We start from the raw sequence: 19,994 nt of genomic DNA on the forward strand, positions 1-19,994 counted from the left end.
TCTAATTGATCCAGAAATTCAGTGTCTGAATATATCGATTCAGGAGAATCTGCTCTGTCCTCAGCAATCAATTCCTCAAGGCTAAATCCAGAGAATTCAATGTCTGAGGTGACTGATTGTGGTGACGAAGATCTATCTTCTGTGAATAGCAAATAATAATCACAACAATGTGATCTGAAATCAGGAATAGGAGAGTCAGGAGAGAGAGGCCTGTACTCATTAAACAACGTTATAGATTCAGGTGAAGATGGTCTAGACTCAGCAAACAAGAGCTCAAGGTAGGTATAACCATCTTCTGAAGTTATTGATTCTGGTGACAGGGGTCTGAATTTTATCAAACCTCCTTCAGCTGCTTCTACAAATTCATTCTCTGACACAAAAGATTCTGGAGAACATGGTCGCACTTCATTGACAAAATCCTCAAGATAGAAGCCAGATCCTTCAATGTCTGAAGTTACTGAAATAGGTGATGAAGATCTGCTAAACAATGACACTGACGACTCAATTATTGTTGGTCTAAATTGTGGGATTGGGGAATCAGGAGATAGAGCTCGATATTCATCTTTTGAAGTAGTAGAATCAGGTAAATATGGTCTAGACTCTGCAACCAAGAGCTCTAGGAAGGAATAATCACCTTCTGAAGTTACTGAATCTGGTGACAAGGGTCTGAGTTTCATTAGACCTCTTTCAACTGACTCAACAAATTCACTCTCTGATATAAATGATTCAGGTGAATCAGCTCTGTCTTCAGCAAACAGTTCCTCAAGACAGAACTCAGAGAATTCAATATCTGAAGCTACTGATTCTGGTGAGGAACATCTACTTCCAGTGAAAGACAAATAAAAATCGCCACATTGAGGCATGAAGTGAGGAACTGGAGAGTCAGGAGAGAGGGGCCTGTACTCATCAAATGATGCAACAGACTCTGGAGAGGATGGTCTAGACTCGGAAAACAAGAGCTCAAGGAAGGAATACCCATCTTCTGAAGTTCCTGATTCTGGTGACAGGGTCTGAATTTCAATTCACCAATTTCTATCGCCGATGAGTATTTTTTCATAGGAACTCCATAATCAAGGAAGTTCGCTCTATACTGTGGAATTTGTAACATCCCCGGATCTGGTGATTCCGATCGGTTTTCAGTTACTGATTCTCCATGACTAGAGTACTCAAATTCTGATGTTACTGATGTTACTGAGGCTGGTGAGGAGGGTCTACTTCTCGACGGACACGTTTTATATTCAGCTAACGGCAAACTAAACTCAGGAAGTGGAGAGTCGGGAGAGAAGGGCCTACAATCATCCAACAACGTATCAGATTTAGGTGAAGGTGGCCTCATGTCAGTTAAGAAATGGTCAAGATAAATAAGGACGCCATCACTGTCTGAACCGAATGACTCAGGAGATCTGAGATCTGTACAGATCTGGGATCTGTGCTCAGGAAGGGACGACAACTGGATGAACTCCCATTCCATTTCTGTTTCACTATCTGGACTGCCAGATCCCGGTGACGGTGGTCTATGTTTTGCCAAGTCTCTTTCAGCTACTGTATCTACTTCTGACAATATTGAATTAGGAGAATCAGGTCTTTCCACGGCATACAATTCCTCAAGACAGAGCTCAGAATAGTCTAGGTCTGAAGTAAAATATTCAGGTGAAAAGGATCTATCTATTGAATCACACAGTGAACTTTCCTCAAGCACTGAGGGTGTGTGTTGAGGAGCCGGCGAGTTAGGTGAAAGCTGCCTATACTCATCCAACGAAGTAACAGACTCTGGGGAGGATGCTCTACCCTCAGTGAACAACAGATCTGCATAGCCCATCTCTGATGTCACAGCTGACCACGACAGGTGACCAGGTGACCACGACCTATAGACTCCTAGGATCATGATACTATCAGTCTCCGGTAAAGGTGTCTCAGGTGCAGGTGGTGTCAGGTACAGGTGTCTCAGGTGTCTCAGGTCAGGTGTGTCAGGTGTCTCAGGTACAGGTGTGGTCAGGTGTGTCAGGTACAGGTGTGTCAGGTACAGGTGTGTCAGGTACAGGTGTCTCAGGTACAGGTGTGTCATACTCAGGTACTGTGGAGTTCGGTACAGGACAGGGTCCTACTCTCAGTCACCAATTCATACAACTCTGGCGATGGGGACCATTTGTCATCAGAAAACACCTCAGACGACACAGGGGATAGGGAGCTCAGAACACTGTCTGAATGGTAAGGAGAGAGGGGACTCCGGATGCTATCTGGGTAGCAAGGAGAGAAGGGACTCCGGATGCTATCGGTGTGGGAAGGAGAGAGGGTACCAAGAGCGCTATCTGCTATCTCTGAATCAGAGGAATCCTTTTTACCCTTGTATATGTCTGAAGGAGGTAGTATGACTGGTTCTCTACTCTCTATAATGTAGGCTTTAACCTCGGATGAAAATCTACACTCATCCGACCCAGGAGAAAGAGGCCTGCTTTCACGGAATGCCCTGGCAGAAACTGGAGACATTACCCTCCGCTCGCGGAGAGGGGAGTCAGGCGAAATTGCCCTGTAGGCGCCAACGGACATTACAGACTCAGGGGATGATAGTCTAGCTACAGTTATGAACCCATCTTCCATGGGTGAGAGACCCCGTAGAGAGTTAGGTGACAGGGACTCCATTTCTGAATCAGGAGTCAGAGGTCTGTAGTTAGTGAGATGTGAATACAGTGTTGTGTCTTGGCCAGGGGACTGGGGGGTAACTGGCATGAACATGCCGGATGTTTTTGCCCTCACTATGACGTGATCAGGTTCTGGTCGGACAGTGATAAAGCTAGGGTGCCTGTCAGGTGAGTCACGTGTCATCGGAGTGAACTCGCTGGTTGCCGGACTTTGCTTCGGCCGAACAATGCCCTTTTGGACGTTGGTTTGCTCTACCATGCTGTAGTGAGCCATGGCACAACCCTCTCCTGGCTCGTCAATATACGACAGCTGTGTCTCCACCTGTGATTGGTTCTTTCTGTTAGCTACCAGCTCCAGGCGTTTCTCTGACCGGTCTTCGGACCTGTGGGGATCGGGGACCATCTCAGTGACCTGCAGGACTTCTTCTGAGCCATACATGGCCCGGTAGAAACGAGCCGTTATCTCTTCTATGTGCTTTTCTGTTCTTTGGTCAGCCTCCTCAGCCACTGTTCTCTGGTCAGCCTCCTCAGCCATGGCCAGACTTGCCGGACCATGGCTACAGTCCTGAGGCGAACAAGCCTGACTACGGTTCTCAGTCGAACACGCGTTGCTACAGTCTGACTCAGCTAAATGACTGTGGTCATAGATTTCTGTGCTGGCCTCTCTGGAGAACCTGGCTTTGGTTTTAGGGTTCAGGGTCCTGTCCAGTGGCATCTCCCTAAACCCAACACAGAGTTCTCTGAAGTCTGTCTCTGCCTGCTCAGACTCTGACAGACTCAGACCAAAGTCACTGATCACGATGGGAGACGGCATCCTGAGCTGTTCCGGCGACAGCCAGCGCTCACGCTCAACCTCGCCTCGCCCCGGTGGGGACATTTGGTCAACACCAGCTGGCAGAGGCCCAGTTGCGCCCATTTGAGGGTGGAGCAGACCACTGCTAATTCTGCTGCGCTGGCCCTGAGGCTGGTCTCTTGTTTGGTACTGGGGGCCATACACCCGAGACGCTAGTCTCCATGTTTCTGCTCCAATCACGTTCAGAGGGGGACTTACTTGCTCGCTGGCGGTGGTGGACTCTCTTGTTACCGTGTCCTCCAAAGTCCACGGGTTGGGGCTCAGCTCCCTGAAACATGAATGACATGAACACTGGGTTATTTTTACATTTACATTTTAGCAGACTCCAAATAGACATACTATATGGCTATATAATATAAGCAACAATTATTACAATCATTATAATTATGATATATTATTATTAATATTATTGTTATTATTATGATAATCTGGAGGAGCTATCAGGTATCGACAATATTACATTCGGATGATCTACTGGAATGACAGATTGATAATGAGTCTCAAACTCTGTAGAATTCTCCTCTCTTACTAAAGCCGACAGTTAAATGAAATATAAAAATATTCTCATCCATCCATGAATCTGATTGGCTCATTCTCTGACTGACATACGTTGTGATCTCCAGGTCCTCCAATAGCCCATGCATGCTCTCTGAGTGGGTGTGGCCCATAGGCTCCGCCCAGGAAGGAATGTCCAGGAGGGAGGCTACTGATAAGTCTTCCTCTGAGACGGCTGGGGGCGGTCTGGGAGAAGAGTCCACCCTCCTCACCAGTCTGAGGCTGTCTACGTCCTCCTGCACTGAGGACAGAGCTACAGACACTGGCAGACAGAGACACAAATAGACAGAGACAGAGAGACAGAGAGACAGAGAGACAGAGAGACAGACAGACAGACAGACAGACAGACAGACAGACAGACAGACAGACAGACAAAGAGAGAGAGACAGAAAGAGAGAGAGAGAGAGAGAATGAGAGAGAGAGAGAGAGAGAGAGAGAGAGAGAGAGAGAGACACAGACTCAGGATCAAAACATGGTCAGATTATATCGTCCTCTACCAACATCACTGGCAGAACATTCTAAATTAACCCTTACACTAAATACGAATTACACTGTGACATTTGGGGGAAGTCTATAAAAAATGTAATATAAATGCCAAATAATAAAGACGTAATTTAACGATTAAAAGGACCTTTAAATGTGGCAAGAACACAACCAGTCATGATGCTCTCATCTGATCGTCGAACAAATTACTCGTTAGTATCGTGGCAAGGAAACAAATCACTTAGTGGATTTAAAACATCATGTTGGAAACAAACATCATTATGATGGAAAACAGCCCTGATGATGGAAAACAGCCCTGATGTTGGAAAACAGCCCTGATGTTGGAAACAAACATCATTATGTTGGAAAACAGCCCTGATGTTGGAAACAAACATCATTATGTTGGAAAACAGCCCTGATGTTGGAAACAAACATCATTATATTGGAAAACAGCCCTGATGTTGGAAACAAACATCATTATGTTGGGAAACAGCCCTGATGTTGGAAACAAACATCATTATGTTGGAAAACAGCCCTGATGTTGCAAACAAACATCATTATGATGGAAAACAGCCCTGATGTTGGAAAACAGCCCTGATGTTGGAAAACAGCCTGAAAACAAACATCATTATGTTGGAAAACAGCCCTGATGTTGCTCTGATGTTGGAAAAAAGCCCTGATGTTGGAAACAAACATCATTATGAAAACAGCCCTGATGTTGGAAACAAACATCATTATTTTGGAAAACAGCCCTGATGTTGGAAACAAACATCATTATATTGGAAAACAGCCCTGATGTTGGAAAACAGCTCTGATGTTGGAAAACAGCCCTGATGTTGGAAACAAACATCATTATGATGGAAAACAGCCCTGATGTTGGAAACAAACATCATTATGTTGGAAAACAGCCCTGATGTTGGAAAACAGCCCTGATGCTGGAAAACAGCCCTGATGTTGGAAACAAACATCATTATGTTGGAAAACAGCCCTGATGTTGGAAACAAACATCATTATGTTGTGTGCTATAGCTTGGAAAATAAATACATGTGACTCTGCATGACATCATATTGATGTTTGTTTCCAACATCAGGGCTGTTTTCCACCATATTGATGTTTGTTTCCAACTGACTGACTGACTGAGCTACCATAATACCCATGGCCTGTCCAGAACCAACCCCTAGCCCCTACTATCCAGAAAAAAACCTAGTCCCTACTATCCAGAGACTAGACACTGAGAGAGACTGATGACAGTGATTGACTGAGCTACCATAATACCCATGGCCTGTCCAGAACCAACCCCTAGTCCCTACTGCCCAGAAACAACCCCTAGTCCCTACTATCCAGAGACTAGACACTGAGAGAGACTGATGACAGTGATTGACTGAGCTACCATAATACCCATGGCCTGTCCAGAACCAACCCCTAATCCCAACCACCCAGAAACAACCCCTAGTCCCTACTGCCCAGAAACAACCCCTAGTCCCTACTTTCCAGAAACAACCCCTAGCCCCTACTGTCCAGAAACAACCCCTAGTCCCAACTGCTCAGAAACAACCCCTAGTCCCTACTATCCACAACCAACCCTTAGTCCCAACCGCCCAGAACCAACCCCTAGTCCCAACCTCCCAGAAACAACCCCTAGTCCCTACTGCCCAGAAACAACCCCTAGTCCCTACTGCCCAGAGACTAGACACCGAGAGGGACTGATGACAGTGACTGACTGACTGAGCTACCATAATACCCATGGCCTGTCCAGAACCAACCCCTTGTCCCTACTGCCCAGAAACAACCCCTAGTCCCTACTGCCCAGAGACTAGACACCGAGAGGGACTGATGACAGTGACTGACTGACTGAGCTACCATAATACCCATGGCCTGTCCAGAACCAACCCCTAGTCCCTACTGTCCAGATACAAAACCTAGCCCCTACTGTCCAGAACCAACCCCTACTCCCTACTGTCCAGAGTCTAGACAATTGTGGAGATCTGAGAGTGATTTATGGGTGGTGACATGGTGAGAGATCCACCTTACCCTCTTGGTGGAATTTTGGTGGTATTGCTTACACCTGTCCAATCCTCTCAGATCTCCACAAATGTCTAGAGGTAGGGGCTAGGGGCTAGGGGCTGCTTCTGGACAGGACCACACAACCCTCCAGGTGTGGGGTGGACCTATAACACGACTTGAGCGATTGGTTGGATATTTCATTCCCATTGCTATACACACAACCGGATTTGCACAGGTGTAAACTGGACACACCCACAGCACCCTGATCAGACAGGTCTGGGTAGCTGGAGACCTGCTATAAACTGTGAAAGGATATATTTAAATGTGTACTATTCACACCCTTGTGTCATTACAGCTAGGTAGATGTGCAACCACTGACTAACCATCGCTAGGGGAATATCTCTAGTCTCGCAATAAATACTGTTGATTTGGCTGGATATCATTATTTAATAAGATGGCCAATGGTTAGCGAGGTAGCTAGGATTCATCAGACAGCTAACCATTTACAGTAACTGCAGTTCATTCACTAAAAGTCAATGCACACTAAATCTAATGCAGAAATCGTACTTGATCATGGCACTGTGGCACGGTACGGTCAGCTATTAATCAATTCATTCATAGATACTAGAACAGTATTGTCAGAAGCGTGAACTCTTACTTTGAAAGGACAGTAAATATTGGCTGTGAACTTAACCAATGACAAGCATTCCACATTTAACCTGACCCACATGAAAAACAAACAAACAAGTCGTTTTCACGATACAGGTATTCTCTATCTCTGTAATGTAATGTAACTGGTCCAGAGTCTCCTCTATCTCTGTAATGTAATGTAACTGGTCCAGAGTCTCTATCTCTGTAATGTAATGTAACTGGTCCAGAGTCTCCTCTATCTCTGTAATGTAATGTAACTGGTCCAGAGTCTTCTCTATCTCTGTAATGTAATGTAACTGGTCCAGAGTCTCCTCTATCTCTGTAATGTAATGTAACTGGTCCAGTACCTTCACTCTGGTCCAGAGTCTTCTCTATCTCTGTAATGTAATGTAACTGGTCCAGAGTCTTCTCTATCTCTGTAATGTAATGTAACTGGTCCAGTACCTTCACTCTGGTCCAGAGTCTTCTCTATCTCTGTAATGTAACAGGTCCAGAGTCTCCTCTATCTCTGTAATGTAATGTAACTGGTCCAGTACCTTCACTCTGGTCCAGAGTCTTCTCTATCTCTGTAATGTAACAGGTCCAGAGTCTCCTCTATCTCTGTAATGTAATGTAACTGGTCCAGTACCTTCACTCTGGTCCAGAGTCTTCTCTATCTCTGTAATGTAACTGGTCCAGAGTCTCCTCTATCTCTGTAATGTAACTGGTCCAGAGTCTCCTCTATCTCTGTAATGTAATGTAACTGGTCCAGTACCTTCACTCTGGTCCAGAGTCTCCTCTATCTCTGTAATGTAATGTAACTGGTCCAGTACCTTCACTCTGGTCCAGAGTCTTCTCTATCTCTCTCCTCTATCTCTGTAATGTAATGTAACTGGTCCAGTACCTTCACTCTGGTCCAGAGTCTTCTCTATCTCTGTAATTTAATGTAACTGGTCCAGAGTCTCCTCTATCTCTGTAATGTAATGTAACTGGTCCAGAGTCTCCTCTATCTCTGTAATGTAATGTAACTGGTCCAGAGTCTTCTCTCCTCTATCTCTGTAATGTAACTGGTCCAACCTTCACTCTGGTCCAGGTCCAGTACCTTCACTCTGTAATCTCCTCTATCTCTGTAATGTAACTGGTCCAGAGTCTTCTCTATCTCTGTAATGTAATGTAACTGGTCCAGAGTCTCCTCTATCTCTGTAATGTAATGTAACTGGTCCAGAGTCTTCTCTATCTCTGTAATGTAATGTAACCGGTCCAGTACCTTCACTCTGGTCCAGAGTCTTCTCTATCTCTGTAATGTAATGTAACTGGTCCAGAGTCTCCTCTATCTCTGTAATGTAATGTAACTGGTCCAGAGTCTCCTCTATCTCTGTAATGTAACTGGTCCAGAGTCTCCTCTATCTGTGTAATGTAACTGGTCCAGAGTCTCCTCTATCTCTGTAATGTAACAGGTCCAGAGACTCCTCTATCTCTGTAATGTAACAGGTCCAGAGGCTCCTCTATCTCTGTAATATAATGTAACTGGTCCAGTACTTTCACTCTGGTCCAGAGTCTTCTCTATCTCTGTAATTTAACAGCTCCTCTATCTCTGTAATGTAATGTAACTGGTCCAGTACCTTCACTCTGGTCCAGAGTCTCCTCTATCTCTGTAATGTAATGTCTTCTCTATCTCTGTAATGTAACCTTCACTCTGGTCCAACTGGTCCAGTACCTTCACTCTGTTCTTCTCCAGAGTCTCCTCTATCTCTGTAATGTAATGTAACTGGTCCAGTACCTTCACTCTGGTCCAGAGTCTTCTCTATCTCTGTAATGTAATGTAACTGGTCCAGAGTCTTCTCTATCTCTGTAATGTAATGTAACTGGTCCAGTACCTTCACTCTGGTCCAGAGTCCAGAGTCCCTCTATCTCTGTAATGTAATGTAACTGGTCCAGTACCTTCACTCTGGTCCAGAGTCTTCTCTATCTCTGTAATGTAATGTAACTGGTCCAGTACCTTCACTCTGGTCCAGAGTCTCCTCTATCTCTGTAATGTAATGTAACTGGTCCAGTACCTTCACTCTGGTCCAGAGTCTTCTCTATCTCTGTAATGTAACTGGTCCAGAGTCTCCTCTATCTCTGTAATATAATGTAACTGGTCCAGAGTCTCCTCTATCTCTGTAATTTAATGTAACTGGTCCAGAGTCTCCTCTATCTCTGTAATGTAATGTAACTGGTCCAGTACCTTCACTCTGGTCCAGAGTCTCCTCTATCTCTGTAATGTAATGTAACTGGTCCAGTACCTTCACTCTGGTCCAGAGTCTTCTCTATCTCTGTAATGTAACTGGTCCAGTACCTTCACTCTGGTCCAGAGTCTCCTCTATCTCTGTAATGTAATGTAACTGGTCCAGAGTCTCCTCTATCTCTGTAATGTAATGTAACTGGTCCAGTACCTTCACTCTGGTCCAGTACCTTCACTCTGTCTTCTCTATCTCTGTAATGTAATGTAACTGGTCCAGAGTCTCCTCTATCTCTGTAATGTAATGTAACTGGTCCAGTACCTTCACTCTGGTCCAGAGTCTCCTCTATCTCTGTAATGTAATGTAACTGGTCCAGTACCTTCACTCTGGTCCAGAGTCTCCTCTATCTCTGTAATGTAATGTAACTGGTCCAGTACCTTCACTCTGGTCCAGAGTCTCCTCTATCTCTGTAATGTAATGTAACTGGTCCAGTACCTTCACTCTGGTCCAGAGTCTCCTCTATCTCTGTAATGTAATGTAACTGGTCCAGAGTCTCCTCTATCTCTGTAATGTAACTGGTCCAGTACCTTCACTCTGGTCCAGAGTCTTCTCTATCTCTGTAATGTAACTGGTCCAGTACCTTCACTCTGGTCCAGAGTCTTCTCTATCTCTGTAATGTAATGTAACTGGTCCAGTACCTTCACTCTGGTCCAGTACCTTCACTCTGGTCCAGTCTTCTCTATCTCTGTAATGTAATGTAACTAACCGGTCCAGTACCTTCACTCTGGTCCAGAGTCTCCTCTATCTCTGTAATGTAATGTAACCGGTCCAGTACCTTCACTCTGGTCCAGAGTCTCCTCTATCTCTGTAATGTAATGTAACCGGTCCAGTACCTTCACTCTGGTCCAGAGTCTTCTCTATCTCTGTAATGTAATATAACTGGTCCAGAGTCTCCTCTATCTCTGTAATGTAATGTAACTGGTCCAGTACCTTCACTCTGGTCCAGAGTCTCCTCTATCTCTGTAATGTAATGTAACTGGTCCAGTACCTTCACTCTGGTCCAGAGTCTCCTCTATCTCTGTACTGTAATGTAACTGGTCCAGAGTCTCCTCTATCTCTGTAATGTAATGTAACTGGTCCAGTACCTTCACTCTGGTCCAGAGTCTCCTCTATCTCTGTAATGTAATGTAACTGGTCCAGTACCTTCACTCTGGTCCAGAGTCTTCTCTATCTCTGCGTAGGTCCTGGAAGTCTGCTCCTGTGTTGACTTGTTCATCTGGGTCTCTATCAAGTGGACGATGTCCATCCGGTTGATCTTGGTCAGCCTCTTTATCAGGCTCTCCTCTGCAGGACAAAAGATAACACATATTAGTAACGTAACAATCATATAATAGTAATAATAATAAATAACCCTTACTTATTTCACTTCTATAGCACTTTTCATTAAACAAAATAATCTTGCTCTAAACCAACAACAACAACAACAAAATATACAACAAAAAAGACAATCAATTGAAGAAGACATATTTATCATTCATAAATAGCAAACGTTTCTAAAAAAACAACAAAAAAAACAGTTTTTTGCTTTGTCATTATGGGGTATCGTGTTTAGATTAATGAGAAAACAACTAACATTTTAAATAAATTTTAGAATAAGGCTGTAAAATATATATTTATCATTCATATATAGATGGATGGATGGTTTCAGTGGTTGAGTCCAAAGCTGGGTAGCTTGGGTATTTCCAAAATGGCACCCTATTCCCTACATAGTGCACTACTTTTGTCCCGAGATGGATGGTTTCCGTGGTTGAGTCCACACCTGAGTGCCAAAATGGCACCCTATTCCCTAGATAGTGCACTACTTTTGTCCAGAGATGGATGGTTTCTGTGGTTGAGTCCACAGCTGGGTAGCTTGGGTATTTCCAAAATGGCACCCTATTCCCTAGATAGTGCACTACTTTTGTCCAGAGATGGATAGTTTCTGTGGTTGAGTCCACACCCGAGTGCCAAAATGGCACCCTATTCCCTAGATAGTGCACTACTTTTGTCCAGAGATGGATGGTTTCTGTGGTTGAGTCCACAGCTGGGTAGCTTGGGTATTTCCAAAATGGCACCCTATTCCCTAGATAGTGCACTACGTTTGTACAGAGATGGACGGTTTCTGTGGTTGAGTCCACAGCCAAGCGCCAAAATGACACCCTATTCCCTAGATAGTGCACTACTTTTGTCCAGAGATGGATGGTTTCTGTGGTTGAGTCCACAGACGAGTGCCAAAATGACACCCTATTCCCTAGATAGTGCTCTACTTTTATCCAGAGCAGTGCACTATACAGTATAAGGAATAGGGTGTCATTTTGGACATACCCAAGTGAGGCCGTGTAGAACAGATGGCGTCAGGACAGACATACCGGTGGCGTGTTTTCCCTCTCTCTCAGCCCAGCGCTGCAGCAGGGCGTGGCTCTGCTCCTGTAGAGAGTTAGGGTTCTCCGTCCTCACTTCCTGGATCTCATCCTCGTTGAACTCCAGCTCCCTCGCCAGCTCTGAGACACACGGGGGGGACGACGACACTGAGGTGACGTCCTAAACAGTACCCTAATTGCAGTACCCTTATTCCCTACGTAGTGGGTACCCTTATTACACTACCCTTATTCCCTACGTAGTGGGTACCCTTATTACAGTACCCTTATTCCCTACGTAGTGGGTACCCTTATTACACTACCCTTATTCCCTACATAGTGGGTACCCTTATTACAGTACCCTTATTCCCTACGTAGTGGGTACCCGTATTCCCTACATAGTGGGTACCCTTATTACACTACCCTTATTCCCTACATAGTGGGTACCCTTATTACACTACCCTTATTCCCTACATTTTTTATTTTTTTATTTTACCTTTATTTAACTCGGCAAGTCAGTTAAGAACAAATTCTTATTGTCAATGACGGCCTAGGAACAGTGGGTTAACTGCCAGTTCAGGGGCAGAACGACAGATTTGTACCTTGTCAGCTCGGGGGTTTGAACTCGCAACCTTCCGGTTACTAGTCCAACGCTCTAACCACTAGGCTACCCTTATTACAGTACCCTTATTCCCTACGTAGTGGGTACCCTTATTCCCTACGTAGTGTGTACCCTTATTACAGTACCCTTATTCCCTACATAGTGGACAACATTTGACCAGTGTTCCAACAGCTTTTCACTCCTATTTCATACATACCTTCTACACCAGGTAAACACCACCTGGATAACTTACCTGTCCAGCTGAACCCCAGCAGGTCTGCAACGATAGCCAACGTCTCCTCTTTCCTGTCTGCATCGTCGTGCCAATCCACTACGAACACCACCACGGCCAGAGGTTACACACAGGTCATCACAGCTCACAGCGGTAACAACGCTAAGGCTACGTCCCAAATGGCATCATATTCCCTTTACATTGCATTACAACTTTAAAACCACAGGGCCCATAGGGAATAGGGTGCACTACGTTAGACCACAGGGCCCATAGGGAATAGGGTGCACTACGTTAGACAATTGGGAATAGGGTGCACTACTAGGGCTAATAGGAACAGGGTACTTTAGACCATAGGGCCTATAGGGAATAGGGTGCACTACGTTAGACCATAGTGTCTATAGGGAATAGGGTGCACTACATTAGACCATAGTGCCTTTAGGGAATAGGGTGCACTACAGGGCTTATGGAACAGGGTGCACTACTTTAGACCATAGGGCCTATAGGGAATAGGGTGCACTACGTTAGACCATAGTGTCTATAGGGAATAGGGTGTACTACTTTAGACCATAGGGCCTATAGGGAATAGGGTGGACTACGTTAGACCATAGTGTCTATAGGGAATAGGGTGTACTACTTTAGACCATAGGGCCTATAGGGAATAGGGTGGACTAGTTAGACCATAGTGTCTATAGGGAATAGGGTGCACTACGTTAGACCATAGGGGCCATATGGAACAGGGTGCACTACTTTAGACCACAGGGCCCATAGGGAATAGGGTGCACTACGTTAGACCATAGGGGCCATATGGAACAGGGTGCACTACTTTTGACCATAGTGTCTATAGGGAATAGGGTGCACTACGTTAGACCATAGTGCCTATAGGGAATAGGGTGGACTACGTTAGACCATAGGGCCTATAGGGAATAGGGTGGACTACGTTAGACCATAGTGTCTATAGGGAATAGGGTGCACTACGTTAGACCATAGTGCCATAGGGAATAGGGTGCACTACTTTAGACCATAGGGCCTATAGGGAATAGGGTGCACTACGTTAGACCATAGGGGCCATATGGAACAGGGTGCACTACTTTTGACCATAGTGCCTATAGGGAATAGGGTGCACTTACTTTAGACCATAACGCACATAGGGAATAGGGTGCCGGGCCGCAGGCCATAACTCCTCTGAAAATATAGCAGTTTAAAACTCTCCAGATATCATGTTGATTATGGGATGTTTTCTATGTTCTTGGAAGGTACAGATACATTTCAGTAACGTAATGTAACCGGCCTCTATGTTATAGGCTGTGGAGGTCATGGTGCTGATGATGGGAGAAGTATGAAGGAGGACTGATGTTCTGATCCATACTGTTGATGACAATACCTGCTCTACTCGGACCACCTCGACAGTGTATTTGTAGTGAATTAGTACTTAAACAATGGAAAGACTGTGGCATTCCGAACTCAATGTGGTCATTGTTAGTATAAGGAGTTTCAGTAATGTAGTAGTCTATTAGATGTCCTGAAGTTAATCATGAGTTTTCTCCTAACACATCGAGGTAAGTCAATCTTGAGATTTAATGTACACAAACATAGACAATAGACATCTAGACAATCGTCAATAGACACAGATATTTATATGGAAAAGAAACAATACAATACAAGACAACACAGCAAAGGACAAGACAACACAGCACAGGACAAGACAACACAGAACAGGACAAGACAACACAGAAAAGGACAAGACAACACAGAACAGGACGAGACAAAACAGAACAGGACAAGACAACACAGCACGGCACGAAATGACAAAACAAGACACACAACAGAAAAGTGACAGATGCTTGGTCTTGACTAAGACAAAGAAATGTCTTCCAAGGAGCAGAGAAAGAGAGGAAAGGAAGTGCCAGATTTTTTGGTACCTTGCTGCCGCTCCGTTGTCCGATCATCCCGGATTCGCTGCATCTGAGTTTCTACTGAGTCTTCCCAGATGGGTCTCGACTCAAACACCTCCCCCGTCACAGAGGAAGCTCGAACCCGTGTCTGAGTCGACAAAGCCCTCGTGTCCGGGGCAGATCTGCGAGGCGTTGGTCTGTCATACTTGAAGATCACAGAATCTGGACTGTTGTGATCACCGCTGCTGCTGATGTCGTCGACATCCAGAGAGGATCGGAGGGAAGGCTCTCGTACGTCAGAGCCCTGGTCTCTGTCGGGCTGGGAAGAGGAGGAGGAGTGGGCTGTGGGTTTGTGTTTGCCCATGACAGGGAGTCTGGAGGTGAGAGGTTTGGATTTAGTTGCAGGATGGTCGCTGTCGGAGTGACTCCTGCAGTCTTTGTCAGTTAATATTTTCTTCCCGGCTCCAAAATCCTCCTCGGACCTCGTCCTCCGGTCCTGAACAAGAGATTCCTCCACTTTTGTCTTCTGCTCAAGGCCGAGGTCTGATTTCACTGAACCAGCTTTGATGGGTATCTTTGATTTGAAACTGCTTTCGTCCTTAGCCACAGTGTCTGCGGAGGTGTAGGACCCTGCCAGGACACTAGGGGGTGCCACTGAGATGTCAGACCCTTCCAGGACACTAGAGGTGTCAGACCCTGCCAGGACACTAGGGGGTGCCACTGAGATGTCAGACCCTTCCAGGACACTAGAGGTGTCAGACCCTGCCAGGACACTAGGGGGTGCCACTGAGATGTCAGACCCTTCCAGGACACTAGAGGTGTCAGACCCTGCCAGGACACTAGTGGGTGCCACTGAGGTGTCAGACCCTGCCGAGGTGTCATACCCTTGCAGGTCACTAGGGAGTGCCATTGAGGTGTCAGACCCTGTCAAGCTGTCGTACCCTTGCAGGACACTAGGGGGTGCCACTGAGTCATAATAGCCAGCGGGCATCTCAATGACAGAACCCTGCTCCTCTTCCTCTTCTTCTTCATCCTCAAGGGATGAGTCGGATGACTGGCGGACCTGTTCAGAGTACACAGAGCGGGTGACAAGAGTAGTGGTGGTAAACATCTGGAGTTCAGCTATAGTCGGGTCTGGAGAACCTACCTCTAAGAAGCTTCCGATCTTAGATTCTAGCAGGGGAATGTTTCAGCTTTTGGCTCCATTTTGATGGAGGTACTGGGTTTGGCCACTGGTTTCCCCCTCTCATCAGTCTCGGGTAATGGTATAGTCTGGAAGGAGGAGTCATAATCATCTTTGGTTTGGTCCACCTTCTGGAGGTGTAGATCACCAATGGCAATAGTCTGTTCTGCTCTGAGAACATCGGGGCTTGCGCAATCTCCTGTGTCCTCGAACAGAACCTGGTCAACTGGGTGTTCTCCTATGTGAAAGAAGGCATAGCCCTCGCCCTCCTCTTCAACGCTCCTCCTTGTCATGTCGATAGCACCCCTCTGGTCATCTCGAAGAACTTCCCTTCCTGGAACTGGAAGGGATTGGGGTGCCCCCTCGATTGGTGTGCGACCCGGTGTGGTGTCAGGGGTACGGCGGTCTTCCATGAGACCCATAATCCTTTGTTCCTCCGCCTCCACACGTGCTGTGAAGGCTTCGTCGTCATTGTCATCCTCGTTGTCATCTGGCATGGCACTCCATGGGACCAGCTCTCCTTGAACAGGCATGTCTTCGGGATGCATTTCCAACATGGCTGCCTTACCATCCGCATCCTCCAACTCCTTGAAGCGTTCATCGTCGGTGCACAACACCTGTGCTTTGACTGACTGACTTTCACCAGACTGACTGACACTCAACTGTGACTGATCCATCTCCTCCTCGTGTGCTTGCATAGCTGATATTACATCCATCTTCTCTTTCTGCTGAGTACATTCACTGATATTTTCACTGATGTTCTCTGTGCTATATTGTTCTTTTTCAGTGCTTAGTGATCGATATTCGAGGTGCTCGGAGACCTGTCTTCCTGATGGTGAATGTCCTGAGGCTTCACAGTGAACTGAACTATCCAACGCAGTTACTGCACCCGGGACTGAGTGTTGGATTTCAGCCATAGTTTTAGTTTCAGACTGAAGAGTACCGGCGTCAGTGTTGGGCTTAGATGATTTCGCCTCCCTGTCCATCAGGTCAACGACAGACTGGCGTTCTTCATAATCCTCAGAGTCTGATAACACGGAGCCGTCTGAGGGTTTCCCGTCCGTCTTCGTTTTGACGTCCTGCTCCATCTCCTCGAAGGTTTTGATCTTGGCGGCCATTTTAAACATCTCTTCCTCGCTGCCCTCTGCATCCACGTCGTCCATATCATCCTCAGGGTTTGAGCTCAGATTTATGGGCATGGAGAGCCACTCAGGGTCTCCGCCCTTCAATGGGAGGGGACCCTCGCGCTCACCATCCATTTGATAAGTCCGTTTGGAGTAATCCTCATTCTCAATGTTGCTGACGTGCTCCTCACCGAGACAGGCTCTAAGCTGAGAGTAGTAGTCTTCATACACAGCTGTCTTCTTTGACGCCTGAAAGCCTGTGTCTTGTTTCAGTTCAGTGGGGCTGCTCTCCAGTGAGTCAAGGCAGGGGGAGTCCCCGGTTGAGCTTGGCTCTATAGAGTCAGGGGACTTCCTGGAGGAACCTTCATCCATGACAGGACTGGTCTCCAGAGAATCCCCATGGGAGAGTCGTCTCTGGGTGGCCCAGGGTCAAAGGAAAGAGCACCTCTAAGTCTGCAGGTCTGAGGGCCTGACCCACACCGTCTGGACTGTGCACAGCTCCATGATCAGCTGAATCCCTTTCATGGCGCTCTGGTACAACCCAACTAGATTCAGGAGCAATTCTGTCTGCTGAAATTGAGTCTTGCATGTTTAGGTTTGAGTTTGAAAGGTCTGTAGTTTTGTGGTACGATGGTTTTATCTCTAAATCATCCCAGTCCTCTAAGATGGGTCTTGTCTCAACAGGGATCTGGTCGTCCTCTTCAGAGGCTTGAGAAGGGAGAGCTGAAACAAACGTCCTTTGAAGGTCAAAGGTCACCTTCTTTGAGTCTCTTGAACGTATCACTGTAGTAGCTGAACTTTCTGAAGCTTCCTCTTCACCGTAGATGACACCGTCCTCCGCGGCTCCTACTTGCACTACATTAACAACATCTCGCTTTGTCACTTTATCTGCTGCGGACCGGTCTACCTGCTCAGTGGAGAACGTGTGGGTTTCCTGTTTTCCTCCGTGTAATCACAACCTGTTCAAATCTCTCTTGTACGATGTCGTCCTCCGGTACACCACTGAGATCTACAGGTCTGTCTTCTAGGTACTGTTCTAAATCTCCACTGAGGAGTGCCTCCATGCCCGACGTATCTTTAACTCCTACAGCTGGTCTGGGCGATGTCTTCCTTTCGATCATGACTTCTTGTAACATCGGCTCCTGAACTGGGTTCAAGATTATCGGTTCGGCACCCCGAGAGCCACCATCTTGCACTTTCCACCAGTCTTCTTTTTCTGTCTCTGTATCTTCTGTAGACATGTCTACCTCCTTTGTGGAGAAAATAAGTGATTGTTGCTTGTCATCCCTGGCAAGGATGGTCTGTTTGAAACTCTGTTGTTGGTCGATGTCATCCTTTGGTGAACCACGATTTACCATACATCTCTGTTCTAGGTAGTGATCCATATCTCCTCTGAGGAGGGACTCCATCCCTGACATATCGCTCACCACTGTAACCGGTCTGGGGGAGGTTTTCCTTTCCATCCTGACTTCTTGTAACAGTGGTTCCTGAACTGTCATCACTTCAGCGCCACGGACAGGTGATGGTCTCTGTTCTAGGTAGTGATCCATATCTCCCTGAGGAGGACTCCATCCCTGACATATCTCTCACCACTTTAACCGGTCTGGGGGAGGTTTTCCGATGGATCGTGACTTCTTGTAACAGCGGTTCCCTTAACAGGGGACAGAGTCACTGATATGGTTTCTATGACTAAATCTTCAGTTTCTGGGAAAGATTTCTTCATCACCATGAATCACATCTCCTCGTACTTTCATCCCATCCATTATCTCTGTCTCTTTATAAACTGTGGGCAGGTCAACCTGAGTGGGGAATGTGAGTGGGCTCATCTGTGGGGTGTCTGCTAATCCTTCGTGTTTCTCACTCTCCCCCGTGCTTGAATGGGGAGTCCTGGTTCCTAGGCTAGTCCCGGGAGAGTCCGCTGCACCTTCATGCTTCAGACTCACAGGGCTTTCATTCCCCACCAGGTTCTCAGCCTTAGTGAATAACTCATCCCGCCTGTCTTCGTGCATACAGGGGCTGAACATGAAGGTTGGGGTGTCGTTTGGGTAGTCTGCTGGGATCTCCTCCTCGGCTGCTTCAGCCTGGGGGTGGTCGTCATCCCCTATAAACGAGGTCTGTCTGAACAGCTGGTACTCTGGACTGTCCTCCAGCTCGGCCTTGATGTCAGCGCTAAAGTCCTCAGAGGGTTTCCTGTCCGGGCTGATCTGCATCTCCATAGAAGACTTCCTGTCTGGTCTCATCTCTGGTTCCTCCAGCCGCATCATCTCCATAGAAGACTTCCTGTCTGGTCCCATCTCTGGCTCCTCCAGCTGCATCATCTCTATAGAAGACTTCCTGTCTGGTCTCATCTCTGGCTCCTCCAGCCGCATCATCTCTATAGAATACTTCCTGTCTGGTCCCATCTCTGGTTCCTCCAGCCGCATCATCTCTATAGAAGACTTCCTGTCTGGTCCCATCTCTGGTTCCTCCAACTGCATCATCTCTATAGAAGACTTCCTGTCTGGTCCCATCTCTGGTTCCTCCAGCCGCATCATCTCTATAGAAGACTTCCTGTCTGGTCCCATCTCTGGTTCCTCCAGCCGCATCATCTCTATAGAATACTTCCTGTCTGGTCCCATCTCTGGTTCCTCCAGCCGCATCATCTCTATAGAATACTTCCTGTCTGGTCCCATCTCTGGTTCCTCCAGCTGCATCATCTCTGTAGAACACTTCCTGTCTGGTCCCATCTCTGGTTCCTCCAGCCGCATCATCTCTATAGAAGACTTCCTGTCTGGTCCCATCTCTGGTTCCTCCAGCTGCATCATCTCTATAGAAGACTTCCTGTCTGGACCCATCTCTGGTTCCTCCAGCTGCATCATATCTGTAGAAGACTTCCTGTCTGGTCCCATCTCTGGTTCCTCCAGCTGAATCATCTCTGGGCTGCTCCATCCATCCTTTGGTAGAGCCCTGTCTAGGAAGATCCCTCCATCCTCTGGTAGAGCCATGTCTAGAAGGATTCCTCCATCCTCTGGTAGAGCCCTGTCTAGAAGGATCCTCCGTCCTCTGGTAGAGCCCTGTCTAGGATGATCCCTCTGTCCTCTGGTAGAGCCCTGTTCAGGAGGATTCCTCCATCCTCTGGTAGAGCCCTGTCTAGAAGGATCCATCCATCCTCTGGCAGAGCCCTATCTAGGATGATCCTCC

General features: G+C 46.7%; 1 pseudogene; it reads right to left on the reverse strand.

The window, feature by feature from the left end:
- LOC135536408 (ankyrin-2-like) overlaps positions 1-19,994 on the reverse strand; it is a 117,616-nt pseudogene that overhangs the window by 56,809 nt on the left and 40,813 nt on the right.

The sequence above is a fragment of the Oncorhynchus masou genome, unplaced genomic scaffold, assembly GCF_036934945.1.
Source record: "Oncorhynchus masou masou isolate Uvic2021 unplaced genomic scaffold, UVic_Omas_1.1 unplaced_scaffold_614, whole genome shotgun sequence".
NCBI classification, from domain to species: domain Eukaryota; kingdom Metazoa; phylum Chordata; class Actinopteri; order Salmoniformes; family Salmonidae; genus Oncorhynchus; species Oncorhynchus masou.